Here is a 10,543-nt window from a genome sequence, read left to right on the forward strand (position 1 = left end):
TGAACAGAAAACATCTTTTGTTCTCAAAGTTGGAAAATGCCATAATAACCAGTCACGGACCCACTTACCTATTTTCACTTATTACCGTGGATGGCCCATGGCTTAGCCACAAATAGCATTCAATCCTTAGTTAATCCCTGCTTCTCCTAATCTGGCCTGAGAAATAGCAAGCAACCCAGGAATGGCCCCTTCCCTTAGGTGCCCCCTCAGAATCCTTTGTTGGGAATGCAAGCCTGACATAAATGCTTCCCTCCGTTCTTGGCTCCTGTGGAGTGCTCTCCCAGCCTGCAATCGGGAAATGCATTCTAAAGTCCCCAGAGGAAGTCTGTGGCTGTGGGGTGGTGACTGTCATCTCCTGAGGGAGGGGTGTGCCATCCACTGCGTGTGCCAGCAGCAGGTTATGGGAGTTACCAGGATCCAAATGAAACTTCGTTCTTAAACGTTCATCTTTCTCCTCCATATACGTATTCCTACTTCTGGCAGCTGCTTATACCTTTATAGGAGTCCACATTTCTGCTACCCAAAGATTCTTCCAAAGAGCTTCCCAGGTGGTGCTAGTGGTAAAGAACCTGCCTGCTAATGCAGGAGACAGAAAAAATGTGGGTTCAATCCCTGGATTGGGAAGATCCCCTGGAGGAGGAAATGGTAACCCACTCCAGTATTCTTGCCTGGAGAATCCCATGGACGGAGGAGCCTGGCGGGCTACAGTCCATGGGTCGCAAACAGTCGGAGACGACTGAAGCAATTTAGCATGCGAAGATTCTGCATCCCCATCTCTGTGATTCTTTGTACAATTTTTTCTTTCTTGAAGTAAGACAGTTTGTTTCCCTTCCCATCTCTCCTAAAGTTCCCTGGACCTTTGTCTTGGCTCATCATGTGCCTCTGTCAGTGTTCTCTGCATTTTCTAGCTGCCTTTTGCTTTCTCTACCTTGGTTTCCTGGGCACGTGCTTCCATTTAAACGTCTGTGCAGCCAGGAATCTATTGGCTGTTTAAAAACTTTGACTTTCTCCTTTTCTTAGCATTTTTATTTTAAACATTTAAAGAAAATTTCTCACCATTCTGTGCCTCCTTGAAAAGGTGATCCCCAATTCCTTCCCTTGTCCCTTTATTTGGTTTTACTTTGCATTTCTCTATGGCACACGGTTGCTAAGCAGCTCGTCACCCAGCTTCTGAGACCATAGTTGCACTAGAACTCAACATGGAACTGCAGTCAGCAGGGACTTCTGAGTTGCGTTTCACAACTTCCAGTCTTTCTTGCACATTTGATTCAGGCTTGGGGTGTGGCACGTGGATGATGACAACAAAACTTAGTTTCTTAAGATGCCCCTCCCTCTAATTAACTGAAAACCCCAGCCTGCATCTGCTGTGTTCAGAGCAGCTTTGGGAGTGGAGGGAAGCCAACAATCAGTGCTCATCAAACTCTGCCTGGCAGTGCCCAGGAGCCAGCCCTGCAGGTGCCTCGGGCCAGCAGCCATCAACCAGCACGGGGTCTCCACTCAGGTGCTTGCACTTGGGGCCCTGCTGTCTGCAGTGCCATCAGCAGCCCTAATTGCTGCAAGGATGCTAGAGTCCAGTACGCCCACCAGAGTTGGCAGTGTTGAAAAGGTGACTGCTTTTCCTCCCACCTCTGTCCCACACTCACGCATCTCTGACCCCGAGTGCCCTGGCAGGACTGGAGAGGGACAGCTATATCCATCATATAAGGTCCCGACACAAGGCTCCAGGTTCTTTCAGCTTCCCTCTGGAAACTGGAACTGGCAGGATCAACATCGTTACCACTCCCAAACTGGGCAACAGTGAATATTCTTCCACTGTGCTTTGTTTGGCTGGACTCATCCTTTCTACCCCAATTTATTCCCATCCCCGAAACTTGCCTGCTCCATGGGCAGTCTCCCACATACTGTAACCCTACCAAGAGGGGCCTGCAGAGGCAGCTCCTTTCTGTCAATTTCCCTTATCCATATGTGCCCTATGGGCCCTGTATTTTTACATGATGACCTAAGGCTTGGCTTCAGAGGTCAACTTTAGCTTATTTTCAGCTGAATCACTTTCCTAAGGATCCCTTTGAAATACCTTTCCAGTAATGTTACCACGAGTCCAAGCTCCATCTGCTAGCTGCAGGACATGCCAAGTAACCAAGACACAAAGTGTTGAGGCAAGGAATATGACTTTGTTTGGAATGCTTGCTGACTGGAGAAGGTGGCAGACTAATGTCCCAAAACAACCATCTTATCAGAAGCTGGATGCCAGTTCTTTTATAAGACAGAGAAGGGGAGGAGTTGAGGAAGTAAAGACCATAAAAGATGATGCTGTTAAAGTACTGCACTCAATATGCCAGCAAACTTGGAAAACTCAGCAGTGGCCACAGGACTGGAAAAGGTCAATTCTCATTCCAATCCCAAAGAAGAGCAATGCCAAAGAATGTTCAAACTACCGCACAATTGTGCTCATTCCACATGCTAGCAAGGTAATGCTCAAAATCCTTCAAGCTAGGCCTCAATAGTATGTGCACCAACAACTTCCAGATGTACACGCTGGATTTAGAAAAGGCAGAAGAACTGGAGATCAAATTGCCAACATCCATTCGCTCATCGAAAAAGCAAGGGAATTCCAGAAAAACATCTACTTCTGCTTCATTGACTAAAGCCTTTGACTGTGTGGATCACAACAAACTGTGGAAAATCTTAGACAGATGGGAATACCAGACCACCTTATGTATCTGTTGAGAAAACTGTATGCAGGTAAGAAGCAACAGTAAGAACCAGACATGGAACAACAAGCTGGTTCAAAATTGGGAAAGGAATTCGTCAAGGCTGTATATTGTCACCCTGCTTATATAACTTATATGCAGAGTATATCATGCAAAATGCCTGGCTGGATGAAGCACAAGCTGGAATCAAGATTGCCAGGAGAAATATCAATAACCTCAGATATGCAGATGACACCACCCTTATGACAGAAAGTGAAGAGGAACTAAAAAGCCTCTTGATGAAAGTGAAAGAAGAGAGTGGAAAAAGTTGGCTTAAAGCTCAACATTCAGAAAACTAAGATCATGGCATCTGGTCCCATCACTTCATGGCAAATAGATGGGGAATAAATGGAAATAGTGATAGACTATATTTTCTTGGTCTCCAAAATCACTGCAGATGGTGATTGCAGCCATGAAATTAAAAGACACATGCTTCTTGGAAGAAAAGCTATGACAAACCTAGACATTGTATTAAAAAGCAGAGATATCAGTTTGCCAAAAAAGGTCTGTCTAGTCAGAGGTATGATTTTTCCAGCAGTTGTGTGGAAATGTGAGAGTTGGACCATAAAGAAGGCTGAGAGCTGAAGAATTGATGCCTTTGAACTGTGGTGTTGAAGAAGACTCTAGAGAGTTCCTTGGACAGGAAGGAGATCAAACCAGTCCATCCTAAAGGAGATCAGTCCTGAATATTCATTGGAAGGACTGATGTTGAAGCTGAAACTCCAGTACTTTGACCACCTGATGCGAAGAGCTGACTCATTGGAAAAGATACTGATGCTGGGAAAGATTGAAGGCAGGAGGAGAAGGGGACAACAGAGGATGAGATGGTTGGATGGCATCACTGGCTCAATAGACATGAGCTTGAGCAAATTCTCTGAGCTAGTGAAGAACAGGGAAGACTGGCGTGCTGCAGTCCATGGGATCACAAAGAGTTGGACATGCTGAGCCACTGAACAAAAACAGTCTTGCAAATGTCTCTTGGAATGGCCAACTTCAGGGAGGGAATGTGTTAATCTCTTCAGGCAGAGGAGTAAGGCTCCCCAAGGCAGGTTATTATATATGATTATAAAAACAAAAACAATGAAAATCAAAGGGTAAAGCCAAAGAAATATATCCATCATGGAGTCAGAGTCCCTTCCCTGCAACAGTATCTCCTTATATAGAAGAAATGTAATTACAGTATAAATTATGTTTAGGAGAAAAAGGAAGGGGGAAGTTATCAATATTCTTACTTTTTTCCCTCCAGAGTTTTTATCTCCAACTATTCTCTTAAACCTCAGCGCTTAAGTGTATTTAGAGTGGATGGAGGCAGGAAGCTACTGCATAGTTGCGCCAGCTGCTCACTCCCTCAAACTCCCATAAAATGAACTGGAATGAACAACAGTTGGCACTGGGTATCTCTCTGGAACCAGCCAAATCTCCTAACTGGGAGTGGGGCGAGGGCAGTAGCTCAATGCCTAGGGATCATTTGCGCATGCTCAATGCAGTGTGGGGTCAGCTGGGCTCAGAATGAGCATCTCTTGTGTGTATTTTTTTGCACAAATATTTGGAAAAGTATTATTCTTTTCTTTTTTTTTTTAAATTCAAACAAGTAAGTGCCTTTATTCCACCTCTATTTGGCTTTGCTATTTATTTGTATTTTTGACTGTGTGGGGTCTTCCTTGAGGCATGCAGCATGTGGGATCCTTTGCTGCGGTGCGTGGGCTCAGTAGCTGCGGTGCTGGGCCTTGGTCACCCCAAGGCATATGGTATCTTTAGTTCTCTGATCAGGGATGGAACCCTCCTTCCTCTGTATTGAAGGTGGATTCTTAACCCCTGGACCACCAGGCAAGTCCTGAAAAATACTATTCTCAAATTGACTTCATAATGGTGGGGCCTGTGTTTTGTGTTTAAATATCGGGCCCCATTGGCTGCACTATTGTGCGGTGAGTTTTACTGTACTTTTGGGTAAACATCTGCCACCCTGAGGGTCCCCCTGGCTTGGGCCCTTCCAAGCCCTTCCCCTGAACACCTTCCTCCACTCCTGGTCCTGGTCCTGGCGCTGCGTGAGGACAGGACCCCAGGCCCTTCTGTGTGACTGCTGTGGGAGGTGCTCCTTGTTAAATGGTCGTACCTGGTTCTACCCAGGGTGCGCCCCTTCCAAATAACCCACTGTGGGGAGAACCTCTCAGCTGTCTCTCTTTGTATGGCATTGGAGTTCTACCTACTTGAAGCTCCCTCTCTAGAATTTTCCTTTCCTACAGCTGATACTTTCGTGGCATGGCCCCACTAGCTACTGAAGCATTATAACGTTAATATCTGATTCTATTTACTCCGTTCTTTAGCTCATGCTCTGGATTTCTCTTCTCCTCCTGCATTTGACTTATCCTATTCTGGTCTTTCCAGGCGGTGCTAGTGGTAAATAACCCGCCAGCCAATGCAGGGGACATAAGAGACTCGGGTTTCATCCCTGAGTCCAGAAGGTCCCCTGGAGAAAGGCATGGCAACCCATTCCAGTATTCCTGCCTGGAGAATCCCAGGGACAGAGGAACTCAGCGAGCTACAGTCCATAGGGTCGCACAGAGTTGGACACAACTGAAGCGACTGAGCACGCACAAGCACGTTCCTCTTTTATCTCAGCTTCTGCTAGCGGCTCCCGCTCTGTGCTCTGAGACTTCTTTCCGTGGAGACTGGGGTTCCTGCGGTGAAGCTCTGACTCTTGTCTTCCCTCACCTTTTCCTATTGATTCCTCCCCTCCACCCTTCTCCTCCTGTGCAGGCTTGACATAAAGTTGAGTCCTGGTCCTTTCATTTCCTCTCAAGCGCTATTTTCTGCCACTTTCTATTTCTTGCTATCACTCTGGTTCATTGCTCAATATTATTGAAAGTCATCTGTTCCATTCTCCAAACACCCACCCCAAGCTTAAATCTATCTTCTTTATTTTGCCCTGGAAGCTCTTCCAGAAAACCTCCCCTTAATTTATGTCTGCCCCACCTCCCCTAAAAAAAAAAATCTCTTCCTGGCATTCTTCAGACAAATGAAAATAACTCATTTGTTCCTCTTCCCTTTTCTTCTGGGTGCCCTTAAAACAAACCCAACTCTACCCCCCTCCTTCTTACTACGTCACGCTCTTGGGCAGTCTGCCTAACTGCGTGTTGTTACCTGCAAACAGGTGGCAGTGCAGACCTTTCACATTTACACCTTTCTTATTTGCACCTGGGCCACTGTTCCCACCTTTACATTGCACTCAAGACTTTTGAATCACACTGGTACATGTTCCACTGTCTCTAAATGGAGTTGTCTGGCATGTGGTTAACCCCAAGTTCCCCTTTGACATAATTTGATTCCATGCTAATCATCTGCAGGCCAGACCCCAAACTGGTCAGCATCTTTTACTAGGGTTATTTAATACCTCAGGAAGTCTTTTAAGTAAATAACAAAATCTCCTGTATCCATCCTTACGTGTAGAAACAGTATCCAGAATTAAATCCATTTTCTCTGCTGATCTGCAATTTCGTGAGAACATTTGTTCCTAAAGCATCTGAATTATAGAAAACATATGTTGAGTTTACTGAGTTTGTTCTAACCAAATCCATGGCCACAGTGCCCACCTTGTGCTGCTCAGTGGGTAGCTTTCCTTTTCTCTGGAACCATCAAGTAGGAAGCCTAGGGAAGGGGGAAATAGGGAGGGCAGATGATGCTTAGGTTCTAGGTAGCTACGGTAGGCTTGTGTCCTGGCCCCATCCCAGCAGGGACTGTGAACAACTCACTTCATCTATGCCCCCATCAGCAACACTCTGCACCCCCCACCCCCACCGCCCACCAAAGAACCTACCTTTTGGGGTTGTCAGAAGGCTTAAACAAGATAAGATGCAATGTCCTTAAAACGAGTTCTTAACACAGAGGAAGTGTTCAGTAAATGTTAGCTAGAATTTTTAGTGCCAAGCATCTTCCCTTCAGAGTTCACTCATGGTTCTTCCCTCACTAAATTAGCTATTCTCTTTTGTTTTCCCTTTCTCAAGTCTTTCTTAAAAAAAAAAAAAAGAAATGATTGGTTGATTGATTTTTGCTGGGTCTTCATCGCTGAGCAGGCTCTCCCTAGTTGCCGTGAGCTGGGGCCATTCTTTGTCGCCGTGAGCAGACTTCTCACCGAGCTGGTTTCTGTGGGCTCCAGAGGTTGTGGCTGCCAGGCTCTGGAGTGCAGGTTCCACTGCTGTGGCACATGGGCTTAGTTGCTCCTCGGCGTGTAGAATCTTCCTGGACCGGGGATTGAACCCGTGTCTCCTGCATTGACAGGCGGATTCTTTACCTCTGAGCCACCAGGGAAGCCCCCCTGCCAGGGTCTTCTTTAGACCTTAAAGAAATACCCCTTTTCTCCCTTTCCACCTCCACTTCCTTCTGAGCACCCTGTCCCTACTTTTTCCACAACTTTCTATGACTCCTAAGTTTGTTTGTACCTGACAGGAGGCAACTACCATCCAGTTAGAGTTGAGGGTGGGGAATAAACAAAAAAGTATGTGGGACTTCCCTGGGGCTCCAGTGGTTAAGATGGCACTTCCATTGCAGGGCGTCAGGGTTCGATCCCTCATCTCATAACTAAGAAACCACAAATCCCACAAGCCTCCTGCCGCCGCTGCCGCCGCCATGTCGCTTCAGTCGTGTCCAGCTCTGTGCGACCCCAGAAGTGGCAGCCCACCAGGCTCCCCTGTCCCTGGGATTCTCCAGGCAAGAACACTGGAGTGGGTTGCCATTTCCTTCTCCAATGCATGAAAGTGAAAAGTCAAAGTGAAGTCGATCAGTTGTGTCCGACTCTTAGCGACCCCATGGACTGCAGCCCACCAGGCTCCTCTGTCCATGGGATTTTCCAGGCAAGAGTACTGGAGTGGGGTGCCATTGCCTTCTCCGACAAGCCTCCCAGCACGGCAGAAAAAAAAGAAAAAAGTGACTACACATGTCTAAGTTTGACCCATGATTGTAGAAGATACTGTCTGTCTTGCATGCAGGCATCTAGGCTTAATTTGCAAACTATGCCTCAGTGGGTGAAAGAGGAGAATCAGGTGATCTGGGCAAACCCAGTGACCCATGGGAAGACTGTCACCTTTGTGCTGTCAGAGGAAGGATATTGGGATTGGGACATGGGACATCTTAATGGAGAAGGGGCGTAGGGTCAGTCACCCCCAGCCACTCCCTGTGGCCCCATTCTCTTAACAAAGTGACAATCTAAAGGCAATTGACCTTTGAGCTCCAGGGTGGGGTGCCAAGGCAGGCAGGGCATGGAAAGGCCAATCCATCAAGACTGTCCTAGGCTCTAGCCCAAGGCAGGTAATCCCTGGTGGCTGGCTGCTCCTCAGTACCTCTCACTTTTCTTCCAAGTCCTGTGTGATCCGTGCCCTCCTCCACCCAGCTCAGTCAACGTCAGGGCTTCTTGAGTGTCTGTAAAAAGCCCATTTAGTCTTTAAATTTAAAATGGATATTCTGTTTATAACTTTTATTATAAATAACAACTTTTTGTATTATATTTTTGTGTTTTTGTAACTTTTTGTATTTTAGTATTATAAAAAACTTCTTAAAATTTTTTTTAAATGTATTTATTTTTTAGTTGAAGGATAATTGCTTTACAGAATTTTGATGTTTTCTGTCAAACATCAACATGAATCAGTCATAGGGGACACATGTCCCCTCCCTCCTGAACCTCCCTTCCATCTCCCTCCCCATCCCACCTCTCTAGGTTGATACAGTGGCCCTGTTTGAGTTTCCTGAGTCATACAGCAAATTCCCATCAGCTATCTATTTTACATATGGTAATATAAGTTTCTGTGTTACTCTCTCCATACATCTCACCCTCTCCTCCCGCCTCCCTGTGTCCATAAGTTTGTTCTCTATGTCTGTTTCTCCATTGCTGCCCTGCAAATAATTTGATCAGTACCATCCTTCTAGATTCTAGCTTCAACTTAAGTTTTTAAGTTCAGCTTACGAATCTGTAAATGTAGCAGGTTTGAACAATTATTTTTAAGAGGTGTTTGATCAGCCAGTCAGTTCAGTCACTCAGTCGTGTCTGACTCTTTGCGACCCCATGGACTGCAGCACGCCAGGCCTCCCTGTCCATCAACTCCTGGAGCCTACACAAACTCATGTCCATTGTGTCGGTGATGCCATCCAGCCATCTCATCCTCTGTCATCCCCTTCTCCTCCTGCCTTCGATCTTTCCCAGCATCAAGGTCTTTTCCAATGAGTCGGCTCTTTGCATAAGGTAGCCAAAGTATTGGAGTTTCAGCTTCAGCATCAGTCCTTCCAATGAACACCCAGGACTGATCTCCTTTAGGATGGACTGGTTGGATCTCCTTGCAGTCCAAGGGACTCTCAGGAGTCCTTTCCAACACCACAGTTCAAAAGCATCAATTCTTCGGCACTCAGCTTTCTTTATAGTCCAACTCTCACATCCATACATGACCACTGGAAAAACCATAGCTTTGACTAGACAGACCTTTGTTGGCAAAGTAATGTCTCTGCCTTTTAATATGCTGTCTAGTTTGGTCATAACTTTTCTTCCAAGGAGCAAGCATCTTTTATTTTCATGGCTGCAGTCACCATCTACAGTGACCGTATGCCATAATCTTAGTTTTCTGAATGTTGAGTTTTAAGCCAGCTTTTTCACTCTCCTCTTTCACTTTCATCAAGAGGCTCTTTAGTTCTTCTTCACTTTCTGCCATAAGGGTGGTGTCATCTGTATATCTGAGGTTATTGACATTTCTCCCGGCAATCTTGATTCCAGCTTGTTCTTCATCCAGCCCAGCATTTCTCATGATATACTCTGCATATAAGTTAAATAAGCAGGGTGACAATATACAGCCTTGACGCACTCCTTTCCCAATTTGGAACCAGTCTGTTGTTCCATGTCCAGTTCTAACTGTTGCTTCTTGACCTGCATACAGATTTCTCAGGAGGCAAGTCAAGTGGTCTAGTATTCCCATCTCTTGAAGAATTTTCCACAGTTTGCTGTGACCCATACAGTCAAAGGCTTTAGCATAGTCAATGAAGCAGAAGTAGATATTTTTCTGGAACTCTCTTGCTATTTTGATGATCCAACAGATGGTGGCAATTTGATCTCTGGTTCCTCTGCCTTTTCTAAATCCAGTTGAACATCAGGAAGTTCATAGGTCATAAATTACTTTGCTAGTGTGTGAGATGAGTGCAATTGTGCGGTAGTTTGAACATTCTTTGACATTGCCTTTCTTTGGGATCAGAATGAAAACTGACCTTTTTCAGTCCTGTGGCCACTGCTGAGTTTTCCAAATTTGTGGCATGTTGAGTGCAGCACTTTCACAGCGTCATCTTTTAGGATTTGAAATAGCTCAACTGGAATTCCATCACCTCCACTAGCTTTGTTTGTAGTGATGTTTCCTAAGGCCCACTTGACTTCACATTCCAGGATGTCTGGCTCTAGGTGAGTGATCACACCATCGTGGTTATCTGGGTCATGAAGATCTTTTTTGTATAGTTCTTCTGTATATTGTTGCCACTTCTTAATATCTTTTACTTCCATTAGGTCCACACAATTTCTGTCGTTTATTGTGCTCATTTTTGTATGAAATGTTCCCTTGGTATCTCTAATTTTCTTGAAGAGATCTCTAGTCTTTCCCATTCTATTGTTTCCCTCTATTTCTTTGCATTGATCGCTGAGGAAGACTTTCTTATGTCTCCTTGCTATTCTTTGGAGTTCTGCTTTCAAATGGGTATATCTTTCCTTTTCTCTTTTGCTTTTAGCTTCTCTTCTTGTCTCAGCTATTTATAAGGCCTCCTCAGACAACCATTTT

The sequence above is a fragment of the Bubalus bubalis genome, chromosome 15, assembly GCF_019923935.1.
Source record: "Bubalus bubalis isolate 160015118507 breed Murrah chromosome 15, NDDB_SH_1, whole genome shotgun sequence".
Lineage (NCBI taxonomy): Eukaryota > Metazoa > Chordata > Mammalia > Artiodactyla > Bovidae > Bubalus > Bubalus bubalis.